At 43.6% G+C, this 20433-nt stretch overlaps 1 protein-coding gene across 1 annotated transcript in view; it reads left to right on the top strand.

Moving 5' to 3' along the window:
* The first annotated feature begins 2089 nt into the window (after positions 1-2089).
* The window catches only part of NSUN6 (NOP2/Sun RNA methyltransferase 6), a 93327-nt gene continuing 74983 nt past the window's right edge, over positions 2090-20433 (top strand). Inside the window, exon 1 of the mRNA XM_060280796.1 lies at positions 2090-2126. The gene's annotated coding sequence lies outside the window, so the exon portion shown is untranslated. The remainder of the gene's footprint in view (positions 2127-20433) is intronic.

Raw genomic sequence — 20433 nt, 5'->3', positions numbered from 1 at the left:
CTATTATTTTGGACTAGCTCATTAACTCTACATTCTACATAATCCCCCCAGAAGCCCTGTGTATTAGCAAAACGATTGACCAAATCAGCCAAAACGATGTACCTCTTTGTGGTCATTCTCTAGTTCAGATTTCATTATAAATAGAGAAGCAATGCCATGTGCTCACTTCTTCTTCTTTTTTTCATATGTGTGAAAACAACAAGGAGTCTTGTGGCACCTTAGAAATTAAAAATGTGTTGTGATGTAAGCTTTTGTGGACTACAGGTCACTTCACACACACATGATTTTGTTTGTGTGTGCATTGTGTATGGTGAATTATAAACACTGAGGTCAGAAAGGTATGACATGTACAGGTGGTGACAAATCACCTTACTAACTGTGGCCATTCACACACAAAAAACTGCACCTCCTGGCATAGGTAAGCCAGCATGATCAAAATCAGTTGTGCCACAAGTGGTAGCACTGAACCTCTTGATAGGCAAACTTAGCCCTCCAGATGTTTTGGGACTACAGTTCCCATCATCCCTGACCACTGGTCCTGTTAGCTAGGGATGGTGGCAGTTGTAGTCCCAAAACATCTGGAGGGCCAAGTTTGCCTATGCCTGCTCTTGATGTCTCCAGTGGTTTTATGTTGTGTACCCTCCTTTGATTAAGGATGGCCAATTACAAAGTGTCCTGGGAGGCTGAAGTCTTCTCCACAGGCCACATCCAATGACAGATTTGTTTCCATTATTCTTTTTCACAGAGACTGGCCTCTTTGCACCATGTAGAACATGCACCCCCAAACTTCAGCCCTCCAGATGTTTTGGACTACAATTCCCATCTTCCCCGATCACTGGTCCTGTTAGCTAGGGATCATGGGAGTTGTAGGCCAAAACATCTGGAGGGCTGCAGTTTGGAGATGCCTGATGTAGAATGCAGAAGGGCAGTGATGGTGGATGCTCACTTTGGAAGATGAACCACTGGTGGGGTGGATGACATCACCGGGTCCTGTAATACTGCTGTGGATGGAGATGGTGGCATCAGTCTGCCCCAGGTTCTGCTCCCTGTGTAGGTATCCCTGTCATTGTTGCTGAGTAGCTGTTTTAAGCAGCGGTGGCTGGTGCCCATTGGGAATGATGGGGTGGAAGGCAGGAAGCCTAACAGTAGGTGGAGCTAGAGCCAATGGGAAGAAGAATTCTGAAATTCCAGCTTTGTCCCCATTCTACAAGTGAAATACTGAGGAGGAAGAGGAGGAAGCTGACTGGTTATACAAGAAAGAAGGCAGGCAGGTGTAGGTTGACTAAGGGCAGGTGGAGGTTGGTGGAGCAGCCCCAATGTACCAACCTCCACTGGTTTTAGGTTGTGTGAATGCACTCTGTAAGCAACTAGAGGCCATCCCTCCAAGGCTTGGAAGAGGGAAATGTCATTGTCTGGGATGGGCTGTAGAAAACTGAACATATAGTGATTTAGGGAATAAAGTGTTTAGGGAAGTTTTTAATGTTTGATGTTTTTCGTGTATTTAATATTCTGTTGGGAGCCACCCAGAGTGGCTGCGGAGGCCCAGCCAGATGGGCAGGGTATAAGTAATAAATAATACTACTACTAAAAGGTAAAGGGTAAAGGGACCCCTGACCCTTAGATCAAGTCGCGAACGACTCTGGGGTTGCGGCGCTCATCTCACTTTACTGGCCGAGGGAGCTGGTGTACAGCTTCCGGGTCATGTGGCCAGCATGACTAAGCCACTTACCTTCCTGCCAGAGTGGTACCTATTGATCTACTTGCACTTTGACGTTTTTCCGAACTGCTAGGTTGGCAGGAGCAGGGACCAAGCAACGGGAGCTCACCCCGTCACGGGGATTCGAACCACCGACCTTCTGATCGGCAAGCCCAAGGCTCAGTGGTGTAGACTACAGTGCCATCCACATCCCAATACTATTGCTACTAATAATAATCTAATTTTAATTTGTAATTGACGACATTCTGTCATTTTTCTCTCCTCTAATAGATTGTTTGTGGGAAGTAGACTGTAGCCCACAAAAGCATATGTCGTAATAAATTTGTTTTTCTTTCAGGTGCCACCAGTCACTTTTGCTGCAAGACACTATGTCGCTACCCCTTTTGGAAATGGTTACATATCTGTGCAGGTAAAATTATGTGGTCTGGATGCTTAAGTATATTGTAGAGTCCGTTTAATTTTCTGAGTGCTACACTTCCGCAAATGTACTGCAGTTTTCATTACATCTGACTTGATTGGCAGGGTCTAGATAATTTGTTTTCTAATTAACATGGCTTTCTGCTTCATTCTGATTAGCTTCTAGCAGGTAGGTTCAGAGAATGCAGTTGGCGGTGGCAGTGTTTTGCTCTCCATGGTAACTAACTTCCTGAGAGATGCTTAATTGCTTGATTGTCTGTTTCGGTAATGCTGCTGTTTCGGATGCTACCCTTGCATTCACTTAAACAGAAGAGCTCCTCTTAACCAGTTATATAGAGAAGCAAAGGATAGTATAGCATGGGGTCTAAACTGCTGGTTGTTGGGCATTGTGGGTTGGTCTTATTTGAACTTAGAATCATAGAGTTGGAAGAGACCACAAGGGCCATCCAGTCCAACCCCCTGCCAAGCAGGAAACATCATCAAAGCATTCTTGACATATGCCTGTCAAGCCTCTGCTTAAAGACCTCCAAAGAAGGAGACTCCACCGCACTCCTTCGTAGCAAATTCCACTGCCGAACAGCTCTTACTGTCAGGAAGTGCTTCCTAATGTTTAGGTGGAATCTTCTTTCTTGTAGTTTGAATCCATTGCTCCGTGTCTGCTTCCCTTGATCTAGATGCTATACTCCTATTGATGCTATGCTATACTCCTATTGATGCAGCCCAGAATTGCATTGGCTTTTTTATCTGCTGCATCACACTGTTTATTTTATTTGTACTGTTTTTGCTGTTGTAAGCAGCCTAAGGACCTCATGGTGAAGAGTTTGAGTAAGAAATCTAATAAACAATAACAGCTGCGTTTGACCCTCTGTGTGCATGTTTGACCAAACTGCGGGAAGCAGTGGAAGACAGGAGTGCCTGGTGTGCTATGGTCCATGGGTCACGAAGAGTCGGACACGACTAAACGACTAAACAAAAGTGCATGCATGGATACTGCATCCCACAAGGAAGGTTGAGGCAACAGGATCCACAGGGACAGCAGATTCTGATGCAGATCTTTATTTCCCCCTCCCCCCTGTTCCTGTAGTGGATCTTCACTTACCCCTTATTCCCTGGTTCAGGGGGGTGCTTTTGCGGTTCACCTCAGGTGCAAAAATGTCTCAGGCCGGCCCTGCTGCTGATATAGAATAGAAAGTGGAAGGGATGAACTGAACAAACTGTTGCACAGCACCTTGATCTCTGAGTGATGTGAGATTCCAGGCATTCTAGGCTCTTACCCAGGATTCATGTTTCCTTTGGAATGAGGCACAATGGAGACTGTGGTGTCTTTATGATTTATAGTTTGCATGTTCAGACCCAGAAACATCCCCCCTAAATAAATTCACACATGACTCTAATTTTAGTTTGGTTTTTGGCAGAATTTAGGCCACAACTTTACTGATTACAGAAAGTGAGTGGTTGCATAGGCTCTGGTTCAACTAGCTCCCTGCACCCTTGCAGGTAGCGCTGACTCAGGGCACCAGCATAGGTCAGCCAAGGGTGAACACCTGGATAGGTAGAAAGCCGGGAACAGGCTATGTCCGCCACCCAGATGTCCCCCTGGACTCTGGCACGGGCACAACCCCCTCTCAGGGGTTGACCAAACCATTTGAGTCCCTGGATTCCTTTAACGGAATACTCTTCACATAGGGATGGCGAGAGCATTCTCCCATCCCTATCACCTGAACCAGTGCCTATCTGCAACCTTACAAGTTGTGACGATTTGCTACATGGCAGGCGAAACCCAAATGGCACCAGCCAATCAACCAAGTGGGGAAAATTCCTGCTGTGCCCCTGTCCCAACAACAGCCGACACATGACAGCATAGCAAGGTCAAGCGCAACAAGCCCTAAAAGTAGTGAGAGGTGGGTGGGTGTTCCGAATGCACGCACCGAAAGAGGTCACGTGCATGGGCATATATACCGGTAGGTCCCTCAATCCGTTTGGACTGCGCCCCATTGGCCAGATTGAACCCAACATCGAGGGACCTACCAATCGGGTGTTGTGGCTGACCAATCTTACCCACCCACAACACAGGGTGTCGGTTTCCAGGTCTCACCGCAACACGTGCCCTCTTTGAGGGAGGACCCGGTTTATTTATACATCTGTACAACCTGTGCCTATGATGGAGGGGCTCACAGCATTAGCACCAAAAGGTTCTTGCTTCTGCAGCCATCTGCAGCCTTGGATTCAAGCGGAAACCAGGCATGACTCTCTCTCTCTGGCTTCCCAGCCTGCAACTTTGCTTCCAGCTTCCAGCTCACATAGCTCAACTCTTAACTTTGCCTTTATCTTTCTAACTACCAGTGAGTTGAGGGAGGGGGGACCATTTGTCTTCCTGGCATAGTCATGTTTGAATATCACTGTTGAAAGTAATAGTTTTCTGCATATCATTGGACAAACAGCACATTAAAAGGATCTGGAACACACATGCGTACAAACATACAAATCGTTCTTCAATTAAAACTGCAATCTACCCCTCGGTGAGCTTCACACTCTGCTCCAAGAAATAAATTACGTTCTTCAATTAGCTGTATCTTTCTTTCTGCAGTTCTAGTTTCCACTCCATCAAAGAGCTAGTTTACTAAATCAATTTTAGACTCCATTAATTCCAACTTTTCTTTTTAGCAGACTCTTCTAGAGCTCGATCTTCTTGTAGTAGTATTCTACTGTCAAACACAACTTAGTCTTTTTTAAAAAAGTTTTACCAAATTAGCCTGCAGGCAGAAGTGTCCTAACGGTTGCCTTACTTCATTGCATCTGGTCACCTATATTAGTAGAAACTTGCCTACACCATCCTGATGTATATCAAAATATGTTGTTATGAAAGTATGTTTTTCATCATATCAAAGACAGCATGAGAAAAGGGGTAAGGAAATTATGTAATGCACCTAAGGCAACTGTCAAGAATGGAGCTGGCGTGCTGGGTTGTAGATGAACTGATGAAAACTGGCTCAAAGTCTTTGTAAAAGCCATCAATAAGGATAGGATTCTAACCTATGAATCCAAGTGACAGATAGGCATAGAAGATATCCCTTTATTGCTACAGCCCAGTTAGTACGCAAGAACATTTGCTGATCTCTTAAAAAGGAGCACACATAAATATACATAATTGGATTTCACTACACTTATTGACAAAATATATGAAGAGACTCAGTTGAAAAGCACTGTGAGTTCCAGAATACAAATGTTAATTCTCTGGCTTTTTATCTGTGTGGTTGTTTAGTCGTTTAGCCGTGTCCGACTCTTCGTGACCCCATGGACCAGAGCACGCCAGGCACTCCTGTCTTCCACTGCCTCCCGCAGTTTGGTCAAACTCATGTTGGTAGCTTCGAGAACACTGCCCAACCATCTCATCCTCTGTCGTCCCCTTCTCCTTGTGCCCTTCATCTTTCCCAGAATCAGGGTCTTTTCCGGGGAGTCTTCTCTGCTCATGTGGTGGTCAAAGTATTAGAGCCTCAGCTTCAGGATCTGTCCTTCCAGTGAGCACTCAGGGCTGATTTCCTTCAGAATGGATAGGTTTGATCTTCTTGCAGTCCATGGGACTCTCAAGAGTCTCCTCCAGCACCATAATTCAAAAGCATAAATTCTTCGGCAGTCATCCTTCTTTATGGTCCAGCTCTCACTTCCATACATCACTATTGGGAAAACCATAACCATTTTATCTGTGATTCACCTGTAATTCACACAAACCCTGCTCTAGTCATTTAGCCTCCTCGCTTGATGCAGTACCCTGCAGATTATCACTCTCCAACTTGTGGAGGGCAATGCAGACAGTGGTGGAGAGTGGGTGGAGCTTTCTCACTCATTGCTGCTCTTCCTGCTCATATGTTTAGCTATCCCAGAAGACAAATGACTGAATAGGGCTATAGACAAGTCATCATTGGAAGCTGCAGTCACAAAGTGAGGAACACTAGGCCCAGGATACCTGACAAACTGCCTTGTCCAGTATTACCCTGCTTAATGACTCATGTATTAATCTAAGGCCCCACTCCGTGCCTTTCTGCTCCCTTAAAGTGGAGCAGGTTGCCAAGCAGAAAATATGAGGGCCTTCTCAGCAGTTGTGCCCAGGCTTCTGAATTCTCTGCCGTGGGAACCCCTGGGCTGTTTTCCTGCAGATGAAAGTTTCTGCATTTGAATAGTGTGTAAATATTTTGCAGTATTAGGTAGAGGTATGCATCATATTCAGAAAAATCCTGAACCCATACATGCACAAAACTCATCTTCTGCTCCTAACACCTCCCTATTGTGTACTTAACATGGGATTTAAAATCAAGCTACATAATTTGTATTGTATGGGTTATTACCAGTACTAAAATAAAAGTACATTCCCCAGTTTCTTCTGCCCATAGAAAATTGGGTTTGTTTTTGCCTCTAGTCTTCTCTAACTTAATGCTGCAGAGCTAAAGAAGTCATGCTGAATAAGAGCATAACATTTTTATAGACACTTTAAAGGGCAGGGGGAAATCAGCTTTATGGAACACTTCACTTTACAAATGCATTTGTGTTTTCCGTGTGCCATGGATGATGGTCATCTGTTACTTCCTAGAGTAATCAGCATTTTATTACTGGCCCAGAGAGGGTTTTGTTGGGTGGGTGGGTGGGAGGGAACCAATATGCTTTCAAAGCTCTTGGAAGACTAGATATTACCTGAAAATAGCATCCGCCAACAGCGTGATATTTATATGTTTGGTTTGAAGGTATGAGAAAGTTTCTGATGTCTGAAATGTGACCACAGAGCAAGACGTAAAATGAAGTTACCAAAATCCTGCTATCACAGTGGCCTGCCAGATATCTATGGGAAGCCCACAAGCAGGAATTCAGTGCAACAGAACTCTCCCCACTGAGCCAAGTGGTGCTCAGAGACACACTGCCTCCAACCGTGGAGGTACAATATAAGCAGCAGCCAAATAGGATGGTGAGAAACAAGCTTTGTGCTACAGAATTGTCCACCCCCACCATCTATATGCATCTACTGTACTATTAAATGCTGTTTAGCCTAAACAAACATGATGCTTCAACCAAGGTAATTAAGAATCAAGTATTTTACAGAGTGAAGGGTGCACAAATGAAGGCTAGTATTGACCTCTGTCAATATCATTCTAGATTAGAATAATGCCATCTGCCTTTATTTGCAGTTCCCAAGATTAGTCTCTAAGCAACCAACTCACTACCTAAGCATGCAGGGGGTAATAAAAATGTCAGTGTGGTTTACTCCATTCCTTGAACAACACTTATCACCATTACAATGGAGACAAAGACAATGTCTAGACTCAATGGACTAGTCATTGACACTGACTTGGGTTGATCTATAGACAATTTAAAACCTACTGGTGATGTGGTTCAGATTTTAACTGCATATATTTTATGCTAACCTAAAATGTGAGGTTCCTTGAAAGCCTCCAAATGGTTTTTCTCTTAAAAAAATGTTCATTTCCTTCCCCATTAATAAAACAAAAGGACCCCAAGATGCTCTTTATTCTTCATACATCAAGTCTAATCTAAAAGGAAAACATTTTGTCAGAGATATTGCTTAAGGCAATACAATATATTTTTGACTGTCAAAAGAAAATCACTTTGATTAAAGTGCGCCCTTTTTTCCAGCCATTTTAATACTGCTGCTTTGCTGAATGAATGCAGTGATACAGATCAACGCTTTCCCTTGAAATCAGAATTATTTGAGTTGCTGGTTGAGTGGGCCCCTATGCTTAGCTTCCACTTGATTAAAATGACTATCAGAGTGGCTTTGCACCCTGCACCCACCGCAAAAAATGAGGTTAATGTGTTTTGAAGCCTTAGAAGGATGAAGTCTTTTGTGTCAGGAGACATAATGGAGTATTATGGTAGCAGTCATTCCACACAATTGAAATAGTTTATTTCATATTCAGTACCATTCACCATGGCATTTTGCTAGCAATATCAAAAGGGAAATACTTCTCTTTTCATGATTTTCCAGATCTGTTATATTAGTCAGTAGCAAATGGTAGTCAATAGGCATTTCCTGGGTTTCTACCACTGTCTTCATCAGTACAAAGGTGAGTGGAATATACCTGGCTCTTGGTTGGTGTAGCAGCTCTCTTTCTCCTTTGGGTGGAGATGATCTTCTCCATAATCCAATTTGAATTGGCTATGCCTAGGATGGGGAACTTTTGGCCCTCCAGATGTTACTAAGCTACAACTCCCATCAGCACTGGCAAGCATGGCCTTTGATCTCCTCCCTCTTCCCAGCACACCCTTAATGACACTCTCGTTTCTTAATGGCTCTGCACTTAACTAGCCAGCTGGTTTGCATAGGCTAGCCCAGGAATCCCTGTGCAGCTTGTATTTTCCCTTCAATATCCCAAATATTATCTAGAATCTGACATTCATTTATTTCTTGGGTTTAGGGGAACACCCCACCCCCCACATTCATATGTTGTTAATCCTTGACTAAGGTCCTCTTTCCACCATTTCAAAAGCAAACATTTAGTGATAAATGTATAATGCTACACATTATAAGATAAACACAGTCTCTCATCGCTAATCTATCTCTCCAATGTCTCACCGTGAAGTTTATTTGGGCTGCATTTGCACAATGGAATGAAGCACACGTTTCACATTTGGTCCCCCAGAGAACTACCCTTTGATCTCTTTTGTCTCACCTGCCTTGATTCATTTCATGTCAAATGCTGCTTGGCAGCACATGGCCTGACCAATTGGAAATTTGTACACTGGTGCTTCATTTGTCTCACTCTGTCATTTCATGGTTTCATCTGGTTCATGTGGCCAGTAAATGCCAATAGGAACTACATTTGTAAAACTAAAAAAAAAAGAGGCTTCCTAGTAATCTGTTGCAAATTTGCAGTGATATTTCTGTGGCGGGCAGTATGAATTCATAGCATCTTCACCATTTCATATATGGCCTCATCCTGTACAATTTCCTCTGATGCTGTCACTGCTATGGCTTTTTTTTACTCAACTAGACAACTTAATCTATAATCACCAGCATACATGTTTACTTGTAGAAGAATGTGATGGGACAGGATGAGACAACCCAATCTTTATTATACACTCCCTCATTCAACGAAGACAGACAGAGGACTATTAATTGTGCCTGTTTGTACAGACAGATTGTGCTTGTTTATTTATAGCATGCTAAGGATCTGCACACGACACACGTCAAAGCGCCCCTTCTGTTAAAAGTAACAGTGATGATCTGTTGTACATATTTACACAAAAATAAATACTGCTGTGCTCAGTGATGCTTGCCCCAAGGAAAATATACATATGATTGCAGCCTGTTCTATACATATTCTGAATAGTTTACTTTGAGTTCTGAATAAATTCCAGAGAGTTCAGCGAGATGCACCACCTTGTAAGTGTTGGCAGGATTACAGCCTTACTCAGATCGAGCAGATTCTGACAACAGTCAGAAATTAAGGAGTTGAACCTGCCTGAAGCTAATACTGCCTAATATGCAAAACCAGACCAGCTGCATATTAAATATAAACAGAGGAGGCCTTCATCTCCATGATCATTGCCTTTTTCAAAATGGTAAATGGATCATATTCTATTCACTGATTTCCAGAAGCCTTATGGTTTTGATGCTATCATTAGAGCATGAGAATATTGGGTATCAAACTACATCAAATTCTAGGCTGAATACTCCCACCTGCTGGTTCAGCTCAATCTCCACAATGCTTTTTAGCACTTCTAGGTGTGAATACATCAAGCATGCTGGATTTTTTTAAAAAAACACAGGTTCAGGTTTTTTAAAAAAGACTTCCCCACATTATTTATTTCAGTTGCAGTCTTTTCTGAAACTTATACCCCATATCAGTAAAAAATGAGCCCAATGCACCAAAATACATATTAACAATTACAAGTAAATTCTGGCACAGCTCTACTGTGTTGGACAGAGTCCAAATTTAGAGTCAGAGCAAATGTATTATTTGATGAGGCTTGATTTACTGAAATGGTTGCAGTTTATTTTGAGAGTGAAAGTAATCTATAAACATTATAAATGAAAAGTTGAAAACACTCTGCTGCAGATGGGCCTACCACCACGTGTCCGAAGATGCTGAGGCTGTCTAGGATGGCACTGGAGTCTGGAGGACCTATAAAATCTTGGACTTCATTTCATTGACATTTTTCACTGAAGGAAGATTCATTCTGGCATGGCCTAGATTCAGCCATGAGAACAAAAGTCAATACACATTTTTGCCATTTTGTCCAGGAAATTTTACTGTTTTTAGTGAGATATGCCATTTTAAAAAATCAAAGTGACTTATGACACACCTTCTTACGACACCATCTGAAGAAATATAGTTGTTTCTCATGGGTGCCATTAATGTTCTGCCCCGAAAATGATAGTTTTGCTTGCTGCATTAAAATTTTATCAATTTAAAGCAGAGCTACTAATGAAATAGTTTGGGAAATTTCGTAGAGTAAGGCTGTTTCTCTTTCCTCCCATGCTTCCCCCCCCCAAAACACAATTTGAGAGATAACAGCTTTGCTTACTCCTTGTTTGGATTGATTGAACCTTTCTAGTGAGTTCTTACCAACCCCCAGTAAAAAGAAAGCTGTTACTTGGGATTAATAAAACAACCCTTTCAAACATCTAATTGCAATGATTCAAAGTGAAAGTCACTAACAAATCATTTACACACACATCCTATATAATAATGTCCATGTTGTCCCTGCGTCCAGATGTCCCGTGTGTCCCTGGGTCACTGCGCATGTGCCCCAGGGATACAGGGATTGGACAGCAGAGACTGCGCGCGCGCACTCTCCCCCCACTCTGCCTCCTCCAACCGCCGCTCCCGCCGGGGTGGAGGCCGGCGAAGGCCTCCTCACAACCCTCCCTGGCCGTGAGGAGCGGCGGTTGGAGGAGGCGGGGGGGGGGGAGAGTGCGCGCGTCCTTCCTGTCGGCGGCTGGGGGAGAGGAAGGAAGGAGGAGAAAGCGCCGCTTTCTCCTCCTCCGTTCCTGTCCCCCTGCCGCCGACAGCAAGGACGGGTCCCAGGGTTCGGAGAAGCGCTGCGCAAGCGCTTCTCCGAACCCTGGGATGTCTGCTTCCTGTCGGCGGCTGCGGGAGAGGAACGGAGAAGGAGAAAGCAGCGCTTTCTCCTCCTCCGTTCCTGTCCCCCTGCCGCCGACAGCAATGACAGGTCCCAGGGTTCGGAGAAGCGCTGCGCAAGCGCTTCTCCGAACCCTGGGATGTCTGCTTCCTGTCGGCGGCTGCGGGAGAGGAACGGAGAAGGAGAAAGCAGCGCTTTCTCCTCCTCCGTTCCTGCCCCCCTGCCGCCGACAGCAAGGACGGGTCCCAGGGTTCGGAGAAGCGCTGCGCAAGCGCTTCTCCGAACCCTGGAATGTCTGCTTCCTGTCGGCGGCTGCGGGAGAGGAACGGAGAAGGAGAAAGCAGCGCTTTCTCCTCCTCCGTTCCTGTCCCCCTGCCGCCGACAGCAAGGACGGGTCCCAGGGTTCGGAGAAGCGCTGCGCAAGCGCTTCTCCGAACCCTGGGATGTCTGCTTCCTGTCGGCGGCTGCGGGAGAGGAACGGAGAAGGAGAAAGCAGCGCTTTCTCCTCCTCCGTTCCTGTCCCCCTGCCGCCGACAGCAAGGACGGGTCCCAGGGTTCGGAGAAGCGCTGCGCAAGCGCTTCTCCGAACCCTGGGATATCTGCTTCCTGTCGGCGGCTGCGGGAGAGGAACGGAGAAGGAAAAAGCAGCGCTTTCTCCTCCTCCGTTCCTGTCTCCCTGCCGCCGACAGCAAGGACAGGTCCCAGGGTTCGGAGAAGCGCTGCGCAAGCGCTTCTCCGAACCCCAGGATTCTAGCGCCCGTTATTGAACGGGCTGAAAACCACTAGTTATCTATAATGTCTACTGGGTTCTGTGTAGCTGTAAATAGACACGGTCATTATGTTCCATGAGTGTTCCTACAAAAGAGGGTGGGTGTTCCTTAAAATCCACTGCATCACAAAAGAACACAGAATGAAAGCAGTTTTTAAACAGAACTGCCTCTCCTGCATTCAAAAAGGATGCGGCAGCATCCATATAACAACATTATATAACGCATTAACATTAGCCGCAATCCAAAGATACGCAAAACTACAGTTTATTATGCTCGGCGAGACCTTAGGCTTATTGTTTTCAAACCACAGCATGCCACAAGGCAAGCTGCTTTTGCAACTAAGGCTTGTTACTCTTTCGGGCATTTGGGCTCAGCCATTCAATGAGAGAAAAGCCAACAATTTAACTAAAATAGCCCAAGTCTCATGTGTGATTGCAGCTATGTCTTTGGATCTTTGCCGTGGCAGCTGTGAATTCCATCACAAAGTACCATAACATATTTTGATTGCATTATGCCTCTCTGTTAGCCATGAAAACATCCTTGAGAATCAGGATTTTGTTCATATGCAAAGGTGTTTAAGGTTGCTGAATGAAGAACACCTAATAGGAAGCCAGGGTCAGTGAGTTAAAACACACCTCTGAGTTAAAACACAACTAGTTAGAATCCAGTTACACAAATCTCTTCTTTAATAATTTTTATCCAGATCATTGTCTTAAATCACGGCCCTTGTCATTCATTTGCTTAGAGTAAATAAAGTGTTTTACTGCACTTGCAAAAAAGAAAAAGAAACCAACCATTAATATTTATTGGTGTTTAGCAATCATGCCACAACGTATATAAAATTTATTTTGAAAATGCTTTCTAAGCATTTCAGGTTGTGTAGCATATTCTTCTGGAGAGGTGTAGTAATGCCTACCATTAAGTGGGTTGTAAATTATGTTGTTTTCTTTGCTAGACCTCTCTTCCCCCTTCTGCTCATGAGATTATGGATAGGAGCTAAATACTTTATTATGAACACAAGGTCTTTAAGATTTATTGCCATAATTGCAATCCCTAAGGATATGTTAATCTATAATAAAGTTTACCTCGTTTATCCTTCCAACACATTCATGTAGTGGTAGGTAATTTTTCCATTTTTTATATAGGATATGAATAGTAAGTTGCCCAGAGCTGAAGCCCAACCAACAGGTTATACTTCCTCACCTTATTTGGCTTGCATATCCTGAACCAGCTCCCATATACTAAATTTTTCATTCACCACAAGCAGCAGAAGGTCCTCTCCCTCTTCTCATCAGCTTCCTTATTAGTCCCAACTCTTTCCATAGCTCTTCAAGAGACACTTTGTCCTTGTGATTTGCAGCCCAGTGAAATCTACCTTCAGGATGTATAATTAGAATGGACTAATATTTGAAAGATATAGGGCATGGAGAAGATGTGGTTCATTTTGACGGATGGGCAGGGCCATGGCTTGGGTGTTGGAAGCACAGTTTTATGATGGATCTGCTCCTACCTGCATGATTGGTACCGGAGACTCACACCTACATCTTGGTAGCTTAGTTGGCAGATGACTCGAGACACTATTTTGTCCACAATGCTATTTAACATCTACATAAAACTGTTGGGAACAATCATCAGTATACTATTGACTCTCATCTCTACTCTTCTATTAAATCTAAGTCAGGAGAGGCTGTGCATAAGCTGAACCACTGCACTTTATGGAGTAGATATGGGTCAATAAACTGATGCTGAATCCTGCTAGGATCACTGTGGGCAAGTGGTTCCCGGGTTCAAGAATTGGGGAATCTGCCTCTTCTAGATGGGGTTGCACTTCCTCTGAAAAAACAGATAAGCAGTTTTTTTGGTGTGTGTGTGTGTGTGTGTGTGTGTCTTGGAGCCATCTTTGTCCATGTAGACTCAGGTGGCCTCTGTAGTACACCTATCAACATCTTTGGCTGGCGCATCCATTGCACCCCTTACTGGGCAGAGATAATTTGACCACTGTGGCACTGTGTGTTAGTTTTTGACATGTCGTTCCATGATGGAAAAAACGGTGGGATAAAAATGAATTACCGGTAAATAATAAATAAAGTCAGGAGTGCCTGGCTTGCTATGGTCCATGGGGTCACGAAGAGTCGGACACGACTAAATGACTAAACAACAACAACAAGAAGAAATAAACAAACATGAGTAAACCTAAAATAGTTCCTGGGACCCCCATCTGGTTTTTTCAGAAATTCCTCTCCCTCTTCTCTGAAAAAACAAACAGATGGGATCACAGGAGCTATTTTAGGTATACTCAAGTTTACTTATTTATTTCTTATTTAATTCATTTTTATCCCACCGTTTTTTCCATCATGGAACAACATCTTACCAGGTATTGGTATCATGAGTTAACAGGGCTTAGATTAGTGGGGGAAATATGATTAGTTTTCTAATTAGAGGAAATCTTATTACTCTTCTCGTTCCAAATATGCAAGTAGTTTTCAGCAGGGAACAAATCTGTATGTCTTTTATGAATGCATAACTCAGTTGTTTTTTTTCCCAAACACCACTTAGACACTTTTATGAGTCGAACGCCATTAAAACAGTTCAGATTCCCTCATTTATCTCTGCATTTATTTTTTTATTTTTTTAAAAGTTTGCCTTTGCGAACTGGAAATGAAAAATCCTCCCTTAGCATTTCTAATCATATGAAGAAAGAGCTTATCAGATTCAATAACAGAATAGTTCCATTGCTTTTCTGCAGAAAAAAACAGAAACAGGCCATTTAATTATCAAATTAGTGAAAAGCTTGTTGAGTAATAATGGATAAAATGTTAGAACATAAAATAGCTAGAGAAAGTTATAAATGCTGGCAGCTTTGTCTGTTTTGTAAATGGATATACGGACCTTATTTTAGAGATGTGTTGCACTAAAAATTAATGAGATTTACACAGTAAAGAAAAACCTCCATTTTATGTAAGTAAAGTTCAAGTCATACTATATATTATTTTATGACTGCAGTCTATCTGTGCTCATGTCATTGTATCACAGAAATAGCATGTCCAAGTAAACTACCTACAACAAGGATTCATCTGTCATATGAATCGACCTGAGTGTTAAGACTGGCATGAGAGTCCCTGCTTCATGTCCCATCACAATTGGATATATGGTGAGAGGGCAGGCAAAAACAGGGAGCAGCATTGTTTAGATTATTCATTGATGGCCACTCCCTTCAAGACTGTCTGCATAGAGTCTCATATAACAGGGCAAGAGGAATCCCTATTACAATTAAACACAAAGTATTGTTTTATCACATCACTTGACGCCTGCACTGATTCCTGACGTTCTAGGAGAGTATTGTTAAGATACCATACAGGGGATTCCTGCTTAGTGCCCAGAATCCGAAGGTTAATTATTATCTATCTTCCTGGGGCCTACACCCTCCTTCAAGCTGTCATGGAGAGAAGAGTCTATTAAGATATAATTGATTATGCAGAGGGACCTATATTGAGAGGAACAGAAAATGAAACCTAGGTCAGCAGAATGTATCTCCTGCCGTGTGTCCATGGGAGACTAAAAGACTTGCAAATTTGCACACCCTGAACAGAGAAATTGGGGTTCCCCAACCCTTCCTGCCCAAACCCTCACAATGTGACATATCAAGACCTCACCCTCCTTCAATTTCTCCGAAAGGAAAAGCCATGCACACTAAAAAACCTCCACTGATGGGAGTTTGGACCTAAGATATAAACAATAGTTAAGGATTTTGGTCCCTATTTTCCCTTCAAGAATATATAACCCCCCTCAGGATCTCTCTTGACCCTGAACAGGAAAGGTGCATCAATAATTGCAGCCACATCAATAATTACACTTCTTGAGGAGCTGAGAATTCCTCCCCAAAGTATCTGTGAGCCAGCAGCAAGCGTGTTGGCCTATCATGGTGTGTTTCCTGCAAGCAGATTATATTTGGGCAGAACTTCTGAAGCTGATCAGAAACTCTGTGTCTCTTTATAGTAAGGTTACCAGACGTCCCCATTTCTCGGGGACAGTCCTCGGATTTACAAACCAGCCCCCATACAAAATCCATTGAAGTTGAAAAGTGTCCCCAGATTCATTGAATAATAATAATAATAATAATAATTTATTTATACCCTGCCCATCTGGCTGACTCCCCAGCCACTCTGGGCGGCTCCCAATTGAATATTAAAACAATAAAGCATTAAATATTAAAAGCTTCCCTAAACAGGGCTGCCTTCAGATGTCTTTTAAAATTAGAATAGCTGCTTATTTCCTTGACATCTGATGGAAGGGCATTCCACAGGGCGGGTGCTGCTACCGAGAAGGCCCTCTGTCTGGTTCCCTGTAACCTCACTTCTCGCAATGAGGGAACCACCAGAAGGCCCTCGGCGCTGGATCTCAGTGTCCGGGCTGAACGGTGGGGGTGGAGACGCTCCTTCAGGTATACAGGACCAAAGCCATTTAGGGCTTTAAAGGTCAACACCAACACTTTGAATTGTGCTCGGAAACGTACTGGGAGCCAGGACCGATGTTATGTGGTCCTGGTGGCCGCTCCCAGTCACCAGTCTAGCTGCCGCATTCTGGATTAGTTGCAGTTTCCGGGTCACCTTCAAAGGTAACCCCATGTAGAGCGCATTGCAGTAATCCAAGCGGGAGATAACCAGAGCATGCACCACTCTGGCGAGGAGGCAGTCCGCCAGCAGGTAGGGTCTCAGCCTGCATACCAGATGGAGCTGATAGACAGCTGCCCTGGACACAGACTTAACCTGCACCTCCATGGACAGCTGTGAGTCCAAAATGACTCCCAGGCTGCGCACCTGGTCCTTCAGCGGCACAGTTACCCCATTCAGGACCAGGGAGTCCTCCACACCTGCCCGCCTCCTGTCCCCCACAAACAGTACTTCTGTCTTGTCAGGATTCAAATCTGGTAACCTTACTTTATAGGATCACATAGGCCCGGCCCGCCCCGCCCCAATACCATGGCATAAAATAAATAAAAGTATCCTCCCTCCCCGCAAAAATCTTGAATTAATATTTTAGTGATACTATTCTGATATGTGAGTTTCTCTGCCAGATTTTTTTTTTTTTTTGCTAAATCGCATCTTACCATGAGTTCACTGTGCAGTTTTAAGGCAGATTTTCAGGGAAATACTTCTTTGAGCTTGGTAATCACAAAAAAGAAAGTCAGAATTTCTTCATATTAAGGTTTTGGAAATTCACCAAAGTGAAAGCCCACCCTAGACTAGGTGCCCACTGTGTGCCCAACAAAGTGAATGCTACTGTTTTAGCATCTCAAAACATAAATACAATCCTTATATGCAACTGCCTTCATATCTCTGATAATTCTTTGATCGGTTCTTCTTTCTTGTAAGGGACAACCTCTTACCCTGAGGAAAGCTAACTGATCTGCCAACTCTTCCATTTAGTAATTAAATTCAGAATGTTTGTTTGAAAAGGGAGAATGAGCCAAGTGGTTTTGTGGTTGATAATATACAAGAGAGAGAAAGGCAGATGGCATGATGAGCCAATGATGGGAAAACATTGAGGTGAGAGAAAACTGCGGTCATTGGAGAGATGAAGACTGACAGGTCCATTACCAAAGTCTGGGCTAGTTTTGACAGTATGAAGATTTAGTATGACAAATTGGGGGTGGGGAGGGAATAGAAAAATGGACCTGACTTTAAAATGCAGCTATCTGAGGCAAATAATATAAACCTTAAAAATCTGCTATAACTGACACAATGAAGTCACTGAGCTAAATGCTGCAGGACCAGCATACACCAGGGATGTGGAATCTGTTGTCTTCCAGATGTTGTCAGATTCCAGCTCCCATCAGTCCCAGCCAGCGCAGCTTGCAGTCAGGGATGACAGGAGATGGAGTCCAACATTCATCTGAAAGGCTACAGGTTCCTCACGCCTGCTTTAATTTGTAGATGCTGATGGTGTCTGAAGCACCTGTTTACATTGGACTGAACCCTAATAGTCTAATCCTAACCATGCCTACTCAGAAGTAAGTCCTATTGATATTAATGGGGCTTTGTCCCAGCTTGGTAGTCTCATGGAACTCAGTGAGGCTAACGTCTGAGTAGACATGGTTAGGATTGAGCTGTTAGCTGAGATCTAGCACGTTATTCGGGTTGGAATAGCAGCTCCTTAGCGCAGCTTCAGACCCTGTTTCAGGGGTAGATAAGAAGCTGAATGACCCTTGGCAACATCAAGAGTTCTTGGGTCATCTATTCTAAACTATGTGGGCTTGTAAATGAAATCAGGGCTCTAGATCCTGACAGGAAGACTTCACAGTTCTATCATGACCTGTGAAAGGCTCAAGAGGATGGGATTTCATGCTTATTTAGGCATATAAAATAGAACTAAAAGGTATTTGATTGTGAAGACAAGCCTTTTCTGAAACTTGTAGTCACAACCTTAAGAAATATTGCTAAGTTCCTTAAATATTTGATCAGCCCATTACACCTTGGAGGGGGGAAACCCCCACATTACTACTGAGACAGGTAATGGCAATACGTTTTGGTTTAATTATCACAGAGCATAGAAGTCTCTTTAAGAAATGTCAGTGACCCTAAAGAAATGATATGAATTCAACATGTAGGATAATATCCAGCAGTGTTTCTCTGCAGGCAGCTATCAGCTATCATGTTCTTATATCACTTGCCCAGTGCAAGCCATTTGCACATATAAATCACTGGAATACAGACAGTGGGAACATACAGATCCTATGAAAGTCATTTAAATGAAAACCCTTGTTTGCTGTGTGATTCACCACGGACACCAAGACATCCCTCCACACCTTACAATTTCTCCCATATGTGCATACAAATGCTTTGTTTTGATTTGTAGCCTAAAGAAGATATCATAAAAGACAAACTGGAACTGTGTGTATATATTTTATAGATTAGGAATGTCAGATTTAATAGTGGGATTTGATGTACACATTCCTGAGGCTCTGTTCGACAGTAATGCAATTAAACATTGCAACAAAGTAGTAAAGTTTTATAGGCAGTAGCAAATAAATTTCCTTTTTAAAGGCCAAAGGCATTGCAGGGAGAAATTCAGTTCTGAAAAACAAGTTTGGCTTACCTGATGGTTAGCAATTTGGCGGTATTATTTTCTTTAGGAAGAGAATGCTCACTTTTGAGCAGAACTTTAGAACAGGATGGGAAAACTGAGTGATCAAATTAGAGCAGGGTTTCCCAAACTTGGGTCTCCAGCTGTTTTTGGCCTACAACTCCCATGACCCCTAGCTAACAGGACCAGTGGTCAGGGATGATGGGAACTGTGGTCTAAAAACAGCTGGAGACCCATGTTTGGGAAATCCTGAATTAAGAGTATTGTAGTGGCCTGTTAATATTAAGAATACTTCTAAATCACAATGAACATCACAATAATACCGCAGTGGGAAGAGCGCAGAGAGAAAAAAAATGCCTTGGTGCATCTCCAGTAGCAAAACCGGATGCCTTCATCTGCTCCAGCTGGAACAAAACATGTCTCTGTCTCATATCGGTCTCTACAGCCACAGCAGTCACTGCAAGTGTCCAACAGTTTGACTTTACCCCCAAAAGCGCACTCCTCCATTGTCTCCTGAAACAGATGGATGCCAACAGCGATACAGCAGGGGTCATCAAACTTTTTCAGCAGGGGGCTGGTCCACTGTCCCTCAGACCTTGTGGGGGGCCGGACTATATTGGGGGGGGGGAATGAATTCCTATGCCCCACAAATAACCCAGAGATGCACTTTAAATAAAAGGACACATTCTACTCATGTAAAAACACGCTGATTCCCAGACCGTCTGCCGGATTTAGAAGGCGATTGGGCCAGATCTGGACACCGGGCCTTAGTTTGTCTCCCCATGGTATACAGCAACAAAATAAAACAAGAAAGAACTCATCCTTCTAGGAAAGCCTGTAAAAACAAATGAGTTTTTAGCATCTGACGAAATGCACACAGCATTGCAGCCTGTCAATGAGTTTTGACAGGTAGTGCGTTCCACAGGGCAGGTGTTACTGTCCGGAAGGATCTAGTCCAAGCTACCATGGAGCAAACCTCCAGCACACATGACCCTCTTTAGAAAGGCCCTTCTAGGTGTCCACAGTTATTGGCAGGTATATAGGGAATATCCTGCTCCCAAGTTGTCTTGCTAACTGTAAAACCTTAAATTTTGTCTCGAAGCATATTGACAGCTCATCCATCTTGTCCCAGCCATAATTTACAATTGTGGACGGTTCTAGGCTTGTTCACCTGTATTCTCCTTTGGTGCATAGATCAGAGGGAGAGCTGTCTTATACAGAACCAGACTACTGGTCTATGTAACTCAGAGCAGGATTTCAGACAAGGGCCTCTCCCAGCCCTACCAGGAGATGCCAGGACCTCAACCTGGAACCTTCTCATGCAAAGCAGGTGATCTGCTGCTGAGCTGCAGC

This window comes from Zootoca vivipara, chromosome 12 (assembly GCF_963506605.1).
Source record: "Zootoca vivipara chromosome 12, rZooViv1.1, whole genome shotgun sequence".
Taxonomy (NCBI): Eukaryota; Metazoa; Chordata; class Lepidosauria; order Squamata; family Lacertidae; genus Zootoca; species Zootoca vivipara.
This window is presented reverse-complemented; position numbering and strand designations above follow the sequence as displayed.